Consider the following 16,787-nt stretch of genomic DNA (forward strand, 5'->3'; position numbering starts at 1 on the left):
CTGGACTTGCCCAGTTCTGGGAAACAGACCTAGGTCTAGTCTCCTGAACTGCTAGTTTGAAGCCTGTGATGGAATCAGCCTGTCTCAGTCCTCTCACAATCACCTAGGACTGCTTAATTCTGTATACACCGTGTCCCTTGCCACAGTTCTTCTTCTATCTAAGAGTTTAAAGCTCATTTCAGTACTACAAAGATGAATTTTGTGTGTGTGTGTGTATGTGGGTGGGTCGGGGGGTCACTAGACACATTTATCTATTCCTTGTTCCTCTTCCCAGTGTGGCCACACAAAAATCTTTCTAGGGTTTTCTTCATTACCTATCAGACTAAGGTGGGTGGCTCACCCTTGTAGCATGTAGTTTTATGAAAACATGCTTGCTCCAGCTAGGCTCTGGGAGCAGCAGCTACCTGCTGGCTAGCTAATGCTTTTCCCATAAACACAGGGAGCAGCAATGCTCTACACCAATCATCCTCCCCTGTGGCTGGCTCCACTGACCTCCACACCGACTGCCCCTAAGTTTTGCCCTCTCTCTTGCCCACCTGAATCATCTCAGATGGAAAACACCAGACAATCTTAATATTTTAAAATCAGCCAGATGACACAACTGCTGGGCTTGGAATATATTGTTCTAAACTCATCAGCTACTCTATATTAGAATTCATCTGGTGGTGGTGGCTGCCATCGGTTCTAATTGCCCCCAGGTCTACATGATGTCCATGCTTCTCCCTTCAAAGCCTGGCCCAAAGCCCCTCTCTCTTTCTCATCTCCCCCCTCTTCCTCCTGGGACCCAGTAATCCTGAAGAGTGGAAAATTCCTGGCAACCCGTTAAGGTCATAAACACCTGAGTCATAAGCATCTGGTCCCCAGGCCTCAGCCACTCCCGGAACATACCTTACCTTTCCTGGAACAATCATAATGTTCCAACGACCTCTGTAGAATGTCTCAACGCCCCAGAAGCATTGCCTAAGGTAGCACATGATCTATGATCTAATTGTTAAAAATTTTTTTATGATTTCCCCTCCCTTCCCCTGGTTTGTGGTTTTTCTCTTTAAAAGCTCTGTAAAACTTCAGGCCGGGGTCGAAACTCCTCTACTCCTGCCTGGAGCATGAGTCTCGACCCCAGCATGCTGGCCTGAGCTCTCGTCTTGTCTCGTTCTGTCTCGCTTTCAATAAAATTCCTCGTGTGATCACAAGATCCGGTCTCAGTGTCCTACTGGGTGCGCGGCGGTCCCGAGACTTGAGTGAGGGTCTCCCTACGGGGGTCTTTCAATCCCACCTCTATTTTGTCACCTAGCCATTAGCTTCTGCAGTCTTTATTGACACATCATCAGTTTCTTCCCCTACACAGCCTACTTTGTTAGGACCTGCTGGAACCCAGGTTTTTACCCTAAAAATAGCATGTTAGGACCAATGTGGAGTTGTTTTAGGAGGATAACATTAATTGTGTCCCCAAACTACATGGGTAAAGACCAAAGTATTGTGGTATGGAAGCTAGAAAATGGTATCTATTACAATCAATAAGGAGAAGGTGTCCAGGATGACCTCACATAAGGAGAGTGAGTACTATGAGTGTCCCCAGAGTTGAACACACAGCATGTAAGAGAGGTTTGAAGCATTAGTGGTCAGTGGAAGCAAAGCTCTTAGAAATAATAGGAAGGTGTGGGGAGTGAGTCAAGAGAACTGAGGCTGGTCGGTATTCTAGTGAAGCCCGATAAGGGATTTGGGAGGGAAAAGGACTTCAGAATCTGCTGAAGTTTCTCACCAACTGAGAATCAAAAATTCCACAAATTCAACAACATTTTCTGTGAAGGCTGTCAACATAAATACAACATTTCCATTATATAACAACATTTTCAGGCCAAGCAGTGGTAGTGCATGCCTTTAATCCCGGCACTTGGGAAGCAGAGGCAGGCAGAGTTCAATACCAGCCTGGTCTACAGAGACGGTTCCAGGACAGCCAGAGCTACGCAAAAATAAATAAATAAATAAATAAATAAACAACAAAGAAACTGTCTTGAACCCACCCCCCCTCCCCCAAATAGCTATTTTCAGATTAGGAATGTAAAGTATGAATGAGCCATACTCAAGGCCTAAGGGCATGTGACCTTCAAGTATGGACTTCTTTCCTGGGGATTTTCAGATATCTCACAAACAAGTTTAATCTTTTGTTTATGGTAAACATTTTTGAACACCCCCTACAAACTAGGTGACCTAGGGTTTTATCTTTTTTTTTTTTTTAAAGATTTATTTATTTATTATATGTAAGTACACTGTAGCTGTCTTCAGACATTCCAGAAGAGGGCGCCAGATCTCGTTGCGGATGGTTGTGAGCCACCATGTGGTTGCTGGGATTTGAACTCTGGACCTTTGGAAGAGCAGTCGGGTGCTCTTACCCACTGAGCCATCTCACCAGCCCATAGGGTTTTATCTTATCAGCTGTGATCCCATTCAATTTATATCAGAAAATACCCTATGATCTCATTTTTCAAAAATGAGGGCTGGTGAGATGGCTCAGTGGGTAAGAGCACCCGACTGCTCCTCCAAAGGTCCAGAGTTCAAATCCCAGCAACCACATGGTGGCTCACAACCATCCGCAACGAGACCTGGCGCCCTCTTCTGGACTGTCTGAAGACAGCTACAGTGTACTTACATATAATAAATAAATACATCTTTAAAAAAAAAAAATGAAAAGGTTCCTTAGCAAGCTTTTGGGGCGTAGCTTCACTTTTTTTTTTTTTTTTTTTGGTTTTTTTTTTCGAGACAGGGTTTCTCTGTATAGCTCTGGCTGTCCTGGAACTCACTTTGTAGACCAAACTGGCCTCGAACTCAGAAATCCGCCTGCCTCGTAGCTTCACTTAAGATGGTACATATGGCTTCTGTAAAGACTCTGAATTGTGACTTTCTTTTTTCTTTTTTTTTTTTTTTTTTTGTTTTTTTCGAGACAGGGTTTCTCTATGTAGCCCTGGCTGTCCTGGCACTCACTTTGTAGACCAGGCTGGCCTCGAACTCAGAAATCCGCCTGCCTCTGCCTCCCGAGTGCTGGGACTAAAGGCGAGCGCCACCACGCCCGGCGTGACTTTCTTAAACAGCCTAAGCTTGTGTGGCAGTAGTGGTGCATACCTTTAGTCCCAGCAGTTGGGAGGCAGAGGTAGGTGGATCTCTGTAATTCCACAGCCAGCCTGGTCTACAGATTGAGTTCCATGACAGCCAAGGCTACACAGAGAAACCCTGCCTTGAAAAAAAGAGCCTAAGGTTTTGTTCTTGTCTATGTGTTAGGAACTGAGAGCACTGGATAGGCCAGTTTTTGTTTAGACAACATAGCACTGATATAGATATTCGGCAAGGGCCAAAATGGCTAATGCTAAACTTTGGCAAGGGGTGTGAGGTGTGGGTGGTAATGAGTCAGCACAAGATAAGTCATATCTGATGTATGGGGAACCCAAAAGTAAACAGTAGTTCAGTGATGTAATGTGTCATAACTATTCCTGGCAGAATGCCATTTTGTGTGTGTGTGATTCTGTATAAATATTGTTTTGATGTCTAGGCATTGGCTTTTGCCTAGGCTAGCCTGCCTATATATGTCTCTGTATGTGTGTGTTGACCTGTGCTTGGTACATAAGTGCTTTTGCATGACTGAGTGCTTGATGCCTAGAGACCTGTGTACTGGTAAATAAGTCATGCTCTATCTACCTGCAACTTTTTGAATTCTCTTCAACCTCCCAGCATCCAGTGACACCCTTCCTTTCCTGGCATTAGTGCATGGCACCCATCATATACACTACTGTAAGAAACAGACTGTTATAGTCCATTTTCAGTAGGACTTTCCTTCCATACTTACAGCTGGCTAAGAAGAACTCTTGTTAGAAAAGTCTGTGATTGAACCCAATTGGAGGTGTGAAGTCTAAGCTTCAAACTGTTCACTGGATAAGGCTTTGTGTTCAAGGCCAATGAGATGGGGGAATTTGGAAGGAGTGAAAGTTCAGGGTTATAGGAGAACAGGAGTTTTTCATGATAGATTTTAAAAACTGCTGCCTTGTGCCAAATCAGTATTCCAGTTGTCATTTTTTGGCCTTTTAAGCCAAAATAGTTGTATGTTTGCAACTGCTTCTTTTCACTAGTTGCTTTTTCACTAGTCTCTTGAGGTTTGTACTGGCTGATTTTTGTGTGTCAACTTGACACAAGCTGCAGTTATCACAGAGAAAGGGGCTTCAGTTGAGGAAATGTCTCCATGAGATACAGCTGTGGGGCATTTTCCCAATTAGTGATCAAGGTGGGGAGGGCCCATTGTGGGTGGTGCCATCCCTGGGCTGGTTGTCTTGGGTTCTATAAGCAAGCAAGCTGAGCAAGCCAGTAAGAAACATCTATCTCTCCATGGTCTCTGCATCAGCTTCTGCTCCCTGACCTGCTTGAGTTCCAATCCTGATTTCCTTTAGTGATGAACAGCAGTTTGGAGGTATAAGCTGAATAAACCCTTTCCTCCCCAACTGGCTTCTTGGTCATGATGTTTTGTGCAGGAATAGAAACCCTGACTAAGACAAGCTTGTTATTGTTATTTCCAGTACTCATACTAACTTTATAAGTCCTCCCCTCTCTTTTAACCCTATGATGGAACGTGTATGAAACTTCTTCCTAACAAACTCCAATTCTGTTATGTACGGGTTCATCCTGAAATTCTTTTCTGAGGCAAAGTGAAATATCACATCTTAACCTGATTATGTCCCCATTGCTACTGCTACTAGCAGCCAAAAAGTTTTAAGGATGCAGTAATCAAAATTATTCAAATGTTGTTTCTTGGTAAGATTAATCTGGAAAGGTAATCAGCATGTTGGCTACATTAATGAGGAATATCTGCAAAAGTTTAGAGCTGGAGAGAAAAAACTTAATCAAAATAGGAAGGCAGATTTGTGAGAGGCAAGAATTTAAGTATTGTTCACACTTGAAAATTAGACTACTATTGTCATTGATCTTTGGAGAGCTCTCAGTGTAGGAAAGTTTCTGTTCTGATCAGGTCATGCCTTGCCCTAATCAGCTCCATCTTGAGTACAAATGTGAAGCAGAAGGACCACACATTTTATCTGTACATGGAGACACTCTGGTGAGCCAGAATGATGTTTTTCATTTATTTTATATTTTTACCTTTGGTTTTTTTTTTTAATTTTTAATATTTTTATTACATATTTTCCTCAATTACATTTCCAATGCTATCCCAAAAGTCCCCCATAGCGCCCCCCACTTCCCTACCCACCCATTCCCATTCTTTTGGCCCTGGCATTCCCCTATATTGGGGCATATAAAGTTTGCAAGTCCAATGGGCCTCTCTTTCCAGTGATGGCCAACTAGGCCATCTTTCGATACATATGCAGCTAGAGACAAGAGCTCCAGGGTTCTGGTTAGTACATCATGTTGTTCCAACAATAGGGTTGCAGATCCCTTTAGCTCCTTGGGTACTTTCTCTAGCTTCTCCATTGGGAGCCCTGTGATACATCCAATAGCTGACTGTGAGCATCCACTCCTGTGTTTGCTAGGCCCCGGCATCGTCTCACAAGAGATAGCTATATTTGGTTCACCTTTGGTTTTTTGAGACAGGGTTTCTCTGTGAAGTCCTGGCTGTCCTGGAACTCATGATGTACACTAGGTTCGCCTCAGACTTGGAGATCCACCTGCCTCTGCCTCCTGAGTGAGTGCTGGTGACCCGTCCAGCAGGTCCAGTTAGTCAAAGGTCTAAGAACCAAATGGGGGGTAGAGAGGGACGAGGGCCTTGAGCGAATAACGACACGGAAACGTTCTGGAATGCATCAAAGCCCCAATGTATTAGTCAGGCCCGAGGTTTAAATACACAAGCAAAAGGGGAAGTGCCTTTCAGCAGGAGGAATGGGGCAGAAGAAATGCACCTCAGCAGGAGGGATGGGGCAGCGGAAATTTTTCTTTTGGCAGCTACACGGGGAAGCAGGAACTTGGCGTATCAGGGTACATCTTGAGGTCAGGACATCCGGTGCTGACTTAGGGCTGGATCTGTGGTTGTTCTCGGAGTGGTGCGTCCGGTGGCCCGCTTTTGACCCTCTTTTCTTCTGGGGGGGGGGAGGCCCAATTCAGAGATCAGGACAATAGCGTTGCCTTAATAGCTCCCAACATGCTGGGATTAAAGGTATGCACCACTGCTACCCCACTGAGGCAGAAGGGTTTATATGTGTCCTCGCCTTCCTAGAGATTCCATTCCTTTCCTTTACCCAAGCCAGCGCCATCTTGTAATGGTGTTTGCGGCTTCCCACACACAACGTGAGGACTCCCCCACATTCTGACTCAGGAGAGGTGACACCCCAAATTATTCACAAGAACCGGTCTTGCTAAAAACTGCAAGAGGACTTTTATTCAAGAGCACTCTCAGGCCCACAGTCATACACCATGCAGGGGTAGAAGACCCATGGTGCCCCAAGTAGCTGGGTAAGGAGTATTTAAAGGAAGAAACTACAACTCAAGGAGGTTGGGAGGGCGTTGTTGGAAAATACCAAAAATACCAGTTAAGAGTCATGAGGAAGTGGAAAGTCAGGACAGTTTTCTAGGAGTCTCTAACAATAGCACCTTTGCATAGTGGGTTCCAGCAACAGTCAGGGTGAGTCACGGTGACTTTCTTTGAATGAACACTTCCTGAACCCAGGAAGTGGGTGGGTAAAAGAATGTTGCTGTTTTATGATTAGCATGCCTTGGAGCATTGAGTCACAAAGGTCGCATTCTCAAGCCTGGTGGGCTTAAAGACCTAGAATTTTGTTTTTAGGTTATACTTTTTTCATTCCCCACTTCTACTTGTTAGTAGTTCTAATCTTAGAACTAGACACTATCTTCTCCCTGATGCACTTGATCCTTTCGGGCATGGTATTGTTGCCTCAAAACTAAAAGCTGCACTGTACTAAGTCTTGCTCTCTAACACACATGGACCTATAATTAAAAGCAGAAGCAAAATCAAAAGGGGTCCCATAAAGGTAGAAAGTAAGGTGGTCAAGAGTACAAGATCAGGACCTTTCCACGAAAAAACCTTTTCTCCAGGTTTTCTGCACAGTAGCTCTTTTTTTTTTTTGTTTGTTTGTTTTTTTGTTTTTCAAGACAGGGTTTCTCTGTATAGCCCTGGCTGTCCTAAAACTCACTTTGCAGACCAGGCTGGCCTCGAACTCAGAAATCTGCCTGCCTCTGCCTCCCTAGGGCTGGGATTAAAGGTGTGTGCCACCAGGCCCGCCTATGGTGGTTTCTAATGTAGACCGAATCTCTAACTTGGAAGAGATGTGGGCCTTGCAGGTCTCCTTCTCTTGAGTAGGCCTTCTGGAGCTGCTTCACTCACTGTGTCACCCACTCGAGCACCTTGAGCCTAGAGAACAAAGGCTGGAAAATCAGCATGTCAGTACTATGTACAGAGGCTATTTTTACCAGTGGAGGGGCCCCTCGTAGAGTGATTCATAGGGGGTCAGTCTAAACTGTTCCAGGGGTGTTTTTAACCCTGAAGAGCATAAAGGGTAGGAGAGCTATCCGATCATTAGCACCAGTCTCCACTGTCAATTTGGTAAGGGTTTCTTTTATGTATTTATTCATCCTCTCTACCTGTCCTGATCTTTGGGGCCTGTACGCACAATGTAACTTATAATCAATCCCCAATATCTTGGCCAGTCCCTGATTTACCTGGGCAACAAAGGCAGGTCTGTTATTGGACCCGATTACCTTGGGTATCCCAAACCTCGCGAAGATTTCTTCTAGGATCTTCTTGGCTACCACATTGGCCATCTCAGTCTTGGTAGGAAAAGCTTCTACCCAGCTTGAAAAGATGTCTATAAACACTAGTAAGTACTTGTTGCCATATCTAGCTGGCTTAGATTCTGTAAAATCTACCTCCCAGTAGGCTCCAGGCCAGTTGCCCCTGAGCCTCTTTTTAGGAGTATACATCGAATGTCCTGTATTAGTCATAGCATAGGCCTTGCAGCTTTTGACTATTTTTTCTGCCAATTCAGAGTCCTGTAATATAGTAGTCAGAGGACCTAACCACACCTTTTAATTTCTTGGCTCCCAAATGGGTCAAGTAATGTAAGTTTGTAACATTCTTGTGTCCTTTTTCCCATAGGAGGACTAGTTTTCCTTTTTCTGTTTCTACTACCCCATACAGGGTTTCCTTTACTAGTCCTAATTTGTCCATAACTTGATAGTCCTCAGGGATGTATCTAAAGCTGGTCTCTCTGACATCATAATAATCTTTAGGCTCCTTGACTGCCAGGATCATTGCTCCTTGGGCTACCTGTTTGGTGGTTAGATCTGCCATTTGATTCTATTTAGCCACAGCATCTTAGGTCTTTCTCTGCTGATGTCAACAGCCCTCTTTGTCTGTATATTGCTCCATGCAGTGGCAAAAGCATACCTGCTGTCAGTGTAAATATTGATAGACTTCCCCTTTGCCATTTGTAGAGCTTGTATCAAAGCCACAAGTTCAGCTTTCTGGGCCGAAGTCCCTTCAGGGAGGCTGCTGGCCTAGATCACTTGCTTTTTGTCCACCACTGCACTGCTGCCCCTGCCTTCCACTTACCTTCAAACATGAAGCTACTGCCATTCGTGTACCAGCTTCAACTCCCAGGCCAAGGTTGATCTGATCCTTCAGATCATTTTGAGTACCAGTTTCTTCTGCCAGAATGTCAGCGCAGTGATGAGTGGGTGAAGTCTCGGGCAGTAAGGTAGCAGGACTGAGGACAGCAGGGAGAGCGAAGGTCATTCGTTCAGTCAACAAAAGCTCTGATGTGTCATACGATCCTTGGTCATCCATCAGATAATGCTTTCAAGAGCGTGGGGTGCCACTACAGTTATTTGCTGCATCAGAGTGAGCTTATCAGCATTCTTGACAAGCAGAGATATGGCAGCAATAGCTTTCAGGCAAGAAAACAGGCTGGCAACAGGGTCTAACTTCTTGGATAGGTAAGCCACCGGCCTTTTTCAAGGTCCCAAAGTCTGAGTAAGGACTCCTCTGGCAACCTCTGCTCTCTCTCTCTTCCACGAGTGAAAGGCTTGGTTAGGTCAACAAGGTCAAGGCTGGCCATCAGTAGGGCCTTTTTAATTTCTTTAAAGGCTTTCTGGTGATCTGAGGTCCACACACAAACCTCCCCTTCCTTGGTTAGAGGGTGCAAGGGGGCAGCTAAGGTCACCAACCCAGGTATCCAGAGTCTGCAGAAGCCAGCGGTGCCCAAGAATTCACTTACTTGCCTTGGTGTAGTTGGGGTGGGGATCTGAGTTAGTCTTTTTTCTAGCTTCCTTTAGCCACTGCTTCCCGTCTTGAAGGGTGTATCCCAAATAAGTAACTTCAGTCTGACACAGCTGAGCCTTTTTAGCTGAGGCTCAGTCTTCTGTTGCTCAGGTTTCTAGGTCCTGTCTTTTTTCTCTCTCCTACCACTGCGGCCAAAATTCTAGTCAAATTTCTCTCTTGTCTACGATCCCTCCTGTTATCTCTTTCTTCTGCCTCTTTCACTAGATCACTTAACTGTCTCCCTCTTGTAATACACCTTCCATTCTCTGAAGTTTCTTTCTGATATCTGGAGGTGACTGCCTTATGGAGACCAGGGCCACTGAGGCCTTCTGGGCTTCCGAGGTAAGATCAAAGGGAGTGAACCACCTGAAGGTTTCCATAAGCCTTTCAAGGAACACTGAGGGAGGTTCGATTGGCCTCTGCATTACCTCTTACCTTAGCCAAATTAGAGTGCCATCTTGAGGCACCTTGGAGACCAGAGCCTAGCGATTTTCAAGCTCTCCCTACCTTCGGCCATGTTGCAGTCCCAAATGGGGCGAGTCAAAGGGAATCCCATATCGATCTCATTTTGTAGCTGTGTAGTCCCCCCTTCGGCTCCCAAGATATTTTTCTAGCCTCTAACAGAATTCTCTCTTGCTCTTCAGTTGTGAAGAGCATCTGCAGAAGCTGTTGACAATCATCCCAAGTAGGCTGATGAGAGAACATAAGGGACTCCACCAACCCTGTGAGGCATTGGGGATCCTCTGAGAAAAGGGGGTGGTTAGTTTTCCAGTTATAAAGATCAGCAGAGGAAAATGACCAGTACTGAAGGGGTTGAAGGTTGGGCGGGTCCACTGGAGTCCATCCAGACTCTGCGCTCTGCAGCTCCATGTACCCGCAGTGGTCCGCCTCCCGCTGCCCCGAGGGGTTCGGGGTTCCCCATCAGCGGGGACTGAGGGTGTGGATAAGGGGAAGGTTGTGGACTAGGCTACTCAGGAGGCTTCATAGGTTTTGGAGGAGCCAATGGATTTAGCTGGTGGCTCCGATTCCGGAGAAGCCTTCAATTTCTCTTGTAACATGAGAGTACAACCACAATTTTGGGAAGCAAAACCCAATTTTAACAGTGTAAACAATCCATTTTCTTTAAAAATCAACACCAAAAATATTACTTGTTACAAAGTTTGGCTGCCTGTTCCTGCACACAAATGCAAGAAGGTGCAGCCCCCAATACTTCAAAGAGACACTGCCCTAAATCCTATCTTTTATAAGTCTGGTTTCTAGGGTAAAAAATTACATAGAATATTACCCAATTCAGGTGTATCTTTAGAGACCTGTTTCTATGGGTTGGCTCATGCCACATGTTCTGAATTACTCTAACCCAGACTCACCAGTTTTAAGCCAACTTTCTGTTACCAATGGTACAAATTTTTAATCATAACCAATAACTTATGAGCCAATAGTCTATAACCAAGACATGTAAAACATATTTATACCTTTAAAACTATTCAGAAACAAAAATGAAATGGCTGCGTACATTTGCTTATTTAAACCAAACAAAATTCTTAATTTCTCTAGCTGTAATTTCAAGAGAGAAGCCCCTTGTCACCTGATGAATCCAATACTCACAAGCACAGAGATTTTTGTAGGAAAAATAGTCATCAGTTCCCTTACCTTAGAACTTGAGAAGCTGCTGGTCCCTTTAAGAGCAGCGTTTACAATCAGCTCCTAGCAGGGCTTCTCCAGACACACTAGACTTCTAACTACAGGTGCAGGGCTCCAAAGACCAATTGATACTGTTTATTTATTTTTTCTTTTACCAAATTATCCCCAGATAGTCGGAGAGTACTGCTTTTCTCAAAACCCATTCTCTCATGTCTCAGGTGTAAACTATCTCTAGTCAGGGTATAAAGCACCTATGAGAATTACCTTCGCTTCTCTAGATTTTCACATAGCTCTAAACACAAAAACACACAAAACAGAAACCAACAGATCCAGACAACTCGACCCTTTAGCATCCTCCACAAGCAGGCAAAAGAATTAGATGATTTTGGAGGGGGAAGCTTCCACTTCAACAGAACTCTGTGCCTCTGATCGATCTCCTGAGACTACCAGACGTCCCTGGCTCTCCCCACTTCCCAGGGATGTGATCCTCCTAGCACATCTGCCGATCCTTACCGCCCGAAAGGACAGCTGCAAATACAAACCCTGCGCATTTCAGAAACCCCATCACCCCATCGTCTACAAACACTGTCTTCCACTTCCACCTAGACGACCAAACCCAGAGAAATCAAACTCAGGCGGATCAGTATAAACTCAGACAGATCAGAATCCAAAACTCAGGCTGATAAGTATCTAAACTTAGGTGGATCTAAACTCAGACTGCGCTGTGCTTCAGAAATATAGGACGAGACACAGACAAACAAACCAACACAACAAGCACACCTTCGTTTCAGAAAACAGACACTCAAAACAGAGACACCAGCTGGCACACAAGAGGGGATCCCCATACCTCCAAGTCGGTTCTCGGGTGTGAGGGGTGGTCGTGTTTCCCAGCCAACGCACCAAATGAAAGACCCACAACGTGAAGACTCCCTCACGTTCTGACTCAGGAGAGGCAACACCCCCAAACTGCAAGAGGACTTTTATTAAAGAGTGCTCTCAGGCCCACAGTCATACACCACGCTGGGGTAGAGGACCCTTGGCGCCCCGAGTAGCTGGGTAAGGGAGTATTTAAAGGAAGAAACCACAACTCAAGGAGGTCGGGAGGGGCATTGTTGGAAAATACCAAAAATACCAGTTAAGAGTCATGAGGAAGTGGAAAGTCAAGACACCTTTGCATAGAGGGTTCCAGCAACAGTCAGGGTGGGTCAGGGTGACTTTCTTTGAATGAACACTTCCTGAACCCAGGAAGTGGGTGGGTAGAGGAATGTTGCTATCTGTTTTTTGATTAGCATGCCTTGGAGCATTGAGTCTCAAAGGTCACATTCTTAAGCCTGGGACTAAAGGCCTAGAATTTTGTTTTTAGGTTATACTTTTTCAGCCTTACAGCCTACTTGTTGCGTGTAATTTTAAAAACATGTTACCTCCTTGCCTGGTGCCACAGCCTGCACTCCAGCCTCTCTGGGTTTAGCTCTGTGATCTGCCACCACCAATCTCATTCAGCTCTGCCAATGACCAGCTGGTCATTTTCCCCAGGAGCTGCGATTGCTCCCCCAACCTCCTCAGGCTAGTTTCCCCAAACCACCAGCAACTGCCCTGGATGCCCTCTTTCTTCTCCTGTCCACCTTAGCTACCCGGATAGAAAACACTAGACAGTTTTATTAGTTTAAAACTAGCCAGATAACTCAACGGCTGGGTAAAGAATTTCCTGCCCCAATTCTATCAGCCAGCTCCCCACAACCTTCTCAGTCCTTGCTGGCAGCAGAGGCTACAAAAATTCTAAGTGCCCCAAGATCTACATGACTTAAGCTTCCTCTTCTGTCCAAATCCTGGTCCAAATTCCTCTCTCCCTTCGTCCCTTCTCTTCTGGGACCTGCAAGTCCCATCATTTTTCTTTCGTCCAGCAATTGGCTTCCCCCCTTTTTATTGACACAATCAAGAACCAAGTAGAGATACAACCCCTCCCTCTTTACCTACTCCTACTCCTAGGCTATCTTGAAGACCCACTGAAACATCCAACCTGAACTGAGCAATTACTGAATTCTTGGACTTTTTGTCCATAGCCAGCCTTTGTTGCTTATAAGTCATTCTAATAACCCCCCTTTCTATGCACATGGATTCATTCTCTAAGTTCAGTTAGAAAACTAATAATACAGGCACCTAACACTGAGATGGTGACTGAGTTGCTAACCTCTCACCTGGCCACCTGGTATCTCTTTCAAGGAAGTGATAGGCAGACAAATCCTAAATTTACAATGCTGGGCTTAGCCCACCTGCAGTGTCTTCCTTCTGTCTTTCTAATGGATCTTGCTCCTCTCTGGCTTCTAGCCCCCTGTGGTCCGATTCTGCAGCCCTAGCTCCACGGGCCTCCTATTGGGTTCCCAGATCCCTTCCTTAAGTATCTGCCACTCACTTTATACGTGGATCAGCTTTCTGCTTTTGTCCTCTGAAATCTGCTGGTCTCTTTAAACCTTTTGTACCCATTCTCTAGGTATGAAATGTATTGTGCTAGTAATTCAGACTGCAATAAAAGAAGCTTTGATGGCCAAGGGCCTGGTATCTATAGACACAGAGGCTATTTGATAGAAGGTAGCTCATAGTATTTGAGTTTATGTGTATCTGTGTTTTTTGTCTGTATATACGCCTGTGTGCCACTTTAGTGTCTGGTGCCTACCGAGGCCAGAAGAGGGCATCAGATCCCCTGGAACTGTAGTTGTGAGCAACCATGGGGGTGCTGCGAACCAAATTAGGGCGCTCTAGAAAAGCAGCAACAAGGGCTCTTACTCATTTCACACCTCCCCAGCCCCCACTTTATTTATTTATTTATTTATTACAAAATCTGACATCGTGTAAACACACAAATGTCCATCTATGTTTCGGATATAACATGGGGTCTGTTTCCTTACAGATCCGATTTACGACTATGTATTCTTATAAATACATCGGCCATTTTTTTCCACCTCCAATTACGGATTACTATTCATACAATAGGAATGAAAAAGATACTCAAACAAAAACGTACTTTCAAAAAACAACGTGGTACCATCCTGGACACTGAACTCCTTTTCCTCTCACACCCTTCCCCATGCCCTTGCACACCGAGAAGGCTGGAACTCACTGCTGAGTGCCTACAAGTTCTAGGTCTGAGGTAGCCATGAGCGTCACGGCCTAGCTCAGCCCGGTCCCCGCGTGGCCTCGCCGGCTGCCAGGGCCCGGCCGGCCGGGCCTTCGAGGTCCGCAGCACTGCGCACATGGCCGCGCTCGCCTCCCGCGTTGGCGGGAAGACTGGGAGCGCGGACGCGCGAGGGCGACCCGGAGCCTACCCATGAGGCACTGCGCCCTGGCTCGCGACGGCCCCCCTCCCCCCCTCGCGGCGCCCAGCAGCCCTGCTCCGCGATGGGAGCCGGAGCGGCCGCGGCGTACACAGCCCGCGCTCCTCCCTCGCCTCCTCCTCTTTCTCCTCCTCCTCAGGGCTCCAGTCAGGCCGAGCCGCTCCGCTCACGGTAAGCGTCCCCCGCCCCGCGCGGCCGCCCGCCCGCCCGCCCGCGAAGGCCCTCCCGCGCGGCCGCGCCGCCGCACTCCGGGGGCGCAGGGTGGGGGTCTCGGGCCGCGGCGCGTCGGCGAGAGCGCCGGGGCCGGGCAGGGCAGGGCAGGGGCCGGCTGCTCGTGGGGCCGGGCCCGCCATCTTGCCAGGCCTGGCGCGGGAGGGATCCCGGCGCGACGAGGCGAGGCGGCCGGCGGCGCGGCGGCCCACAGTGTAGGGCCGCCCAGCGGTCGCCTCGCCTGGCCTCGCCTCGTCGCCTGGCCTCGCCGCCGCGCAGGCCCTCCCATCGCTTTCTCCTCAGCCGGGCTGTGCTCTCGGGGGACGACTCCCCTCGTCCTTTGTACCTAGTCCGCGGGTTTGTGTGTGTGTGTGTGTGGCGGAGACCCGAGCTCACAACACTACCCACTCGACTCTTCACGCAAGAGCTGAACCCCAATGGCGTTCGCCATAACAGCCACAGAGGCCCTACCTTGTGCTAGACGACCGCTCCTTTCTGGCCACCTTTCTTGTCAAAGGAATGTCCCCACTCTGCCATAGCCCCGCTATTGTCTACCAGAGAAGGGCTTTGGGGAGAACCGAGCCTGACAGATTTTCCAGCTGAGCTTTGCAGGTTTCACTTAATAAACCACAAACGTGTGGTCGCGCTGAGGTTTTAGCCTGCGCAAGAAGATGGTGTTTTCACGACTCACCTGCACTTGTAACCCATTAGGAAAGAAATATGTTAGAAAAAAATGGACGTTAACCTGCTGCGAGCATGGAGACTTTTGGCTTCACGAAGAAAAAAAAAAATTTTTTTTTAAATAGTCCGCCTTACTGACATTTGGCTTTATTTTTAAGTTCGGACTGAATCATCTAAATACTTGGACGTCTTTTAGTGCCCTTAACCTTAAATTCACACGATGGAAGTTTAAGAGTTTGAAGGTACAAAACCCTTCCCTTGGCATCTGTGTGCTATCTTGTTTTGAGAGAAGACTGTACCAACTCAAGTTGTTTGGATGTAACTGATAGGGTGAAGGGACCAGGTTGGAGGACCTTGTGCTTTTTGATGGTTCACCATCTGCACTAAAGCCATCCTTGAGTTTGAGTGTTTGTATCTGTCATTGGTGTCAATGTTTACCTTGGGCTACTTTTGGAGAGGTTTTTTTTTTTTTTTTTTTTGGCAGAGCTGTTTTGAAGGTCAGCCTCAGAAATGACGATGATAACACTTGGCTACCGGGGCCATTATGGAACCTTAAGTTTTAGGACTCCTCATTCAGCGCTTACCTCATTATTGTATGCCCCATTTTCACTGCAGTGAGGTTCCTGAGAATAGGTGAGGAGATATAGGCCTCCACATTTGAGAAACTCAGTTTGCCATTAGACTCTAATTTCTGGATCATTTGTTATCTTTACATGTTATTAGTGATCATGTTCTTTTCAAGCACACTGGGGAGTTGAATAGCATGTTCAGATGCCTACCACCTAGTGTGAATATTTGTAAACATTTTGTCACATTTGCTTTGTCTCAGTCTGCTGAATATGTGAATGATTGTTGAAGATGTTACAGTTTACCCCTAAGTACTGGATATGTATATCAATAAATAAAAGATAAAGGCCACTTTCTCTATACTACCGTAACACAATACCATGGTCACACCCAAGAAAAATATTTGCTAAAATGCATTTAGTACATAAAGTTAGGGCTAAAAAACTTGAATACATTCAGGCTTAATTTTTTTTTTTACAATATTTCATAAATCATCTGGAACACTTCATATTATAAAAAGTGGGGAGACAATATACGATTAGTAGTCCTAGCTTTAGTCTCTTAGTTAAAATGTTGACTATTGAAACTGTTCCTTTTGCAATTAGCATGTAGTCTGGCATAATTTTAGTGCTTAGTATGAATTTACCTTCATCTCTGGTAAAATAGAATCCATTCTAGGAATGACTGGAATTAGGAAGAAAGGGAGCAATTTTGGAGACTAGAATATGCTCAGTTTAATCAATTTGTAATTGGCCAGTCTGGTGGGGCATGCTTTTAATCCCAACACTCTGGGAGGCAGAGGCAAGTGGATCCTCCTATGTAGACTAAGCCAGCAGGGTTGTATAGTGAAACAAAAACCTTTGGAATTGTCTATCCCATGGTAAGGTCTGGAGAACAGTTGGAAACTTGGAAAACCTTCTGCCTTTGAAAATTTGGACTTTTGTAGCAGTAGTGAGCCATAAGGTAGTTGAAATGTAAATCTCAATATCTCACAGGTTTAAGCCTATTATGTCATTCCTTCCGTGTTTTTCTTCTCAACATTTATGTTTTGTAGAAGAAAAGAGTAAAAGAATAACACCTGTTTTGTTTTGTTTTTT

General features: G+C 45.9%; 1 protein-coding gene and 1 long non-coding RNA gene across 4 annotated transcripts in view; one reads left to right on the forward strand and one right to left on the reverse strand.

Annotated features, from left to right (window-relative positions):
* Positions 1-5,788: 5,788 nt before the first annotated feature.
* On the reverse strand, positions 5,789-9,609 carry LOC147002065 (uncharacterized). Its single transcript, XR_015048981.1, has 2 exons — positions 8,555-9,609; positions 5,789-6,065 (listed from the first exon to the last, which is right to left on the reverse strand). It is a non-coding gene; the product is annotated as an uncharacterized LOC147002065 (long non-coding RNA).
* Positions 9,610-14,280: 4,671 nt separating this feature from the next.
* Positions 14,281-16,787, forward strand: part of Znf280d (zinc finger protein 280D) — an 87,948-nt gene continuing 85,441 nt past the window's right edge. For all 3 annotated transcript variants that reach the window (XM_029481144.2, XM_021172781.3, XM_029481145.2), the window contains exon 1: positions 14,281-14,403. The gene's annotated coding sequence lies outside the window, so the exon portion shown is untranslated. The remainder of the gene's footprint in view (positions 14,404-16,787) is intronic.

This window comes from Mus caroli, unplaced genomic scaffold (assembly GCF_978045245.1).
Source record: "Mus caroli unplaced genomic scaffold, Mus_caroli_1 scaffold_11, whole genome shotgun sequence".
In the NCBI taxonomy this organism is placed as follows: Eukaryota; Metazoa; Chordata; class Mammalia; order Rodentia; family Muridae; genus Mus; species Mus caroli.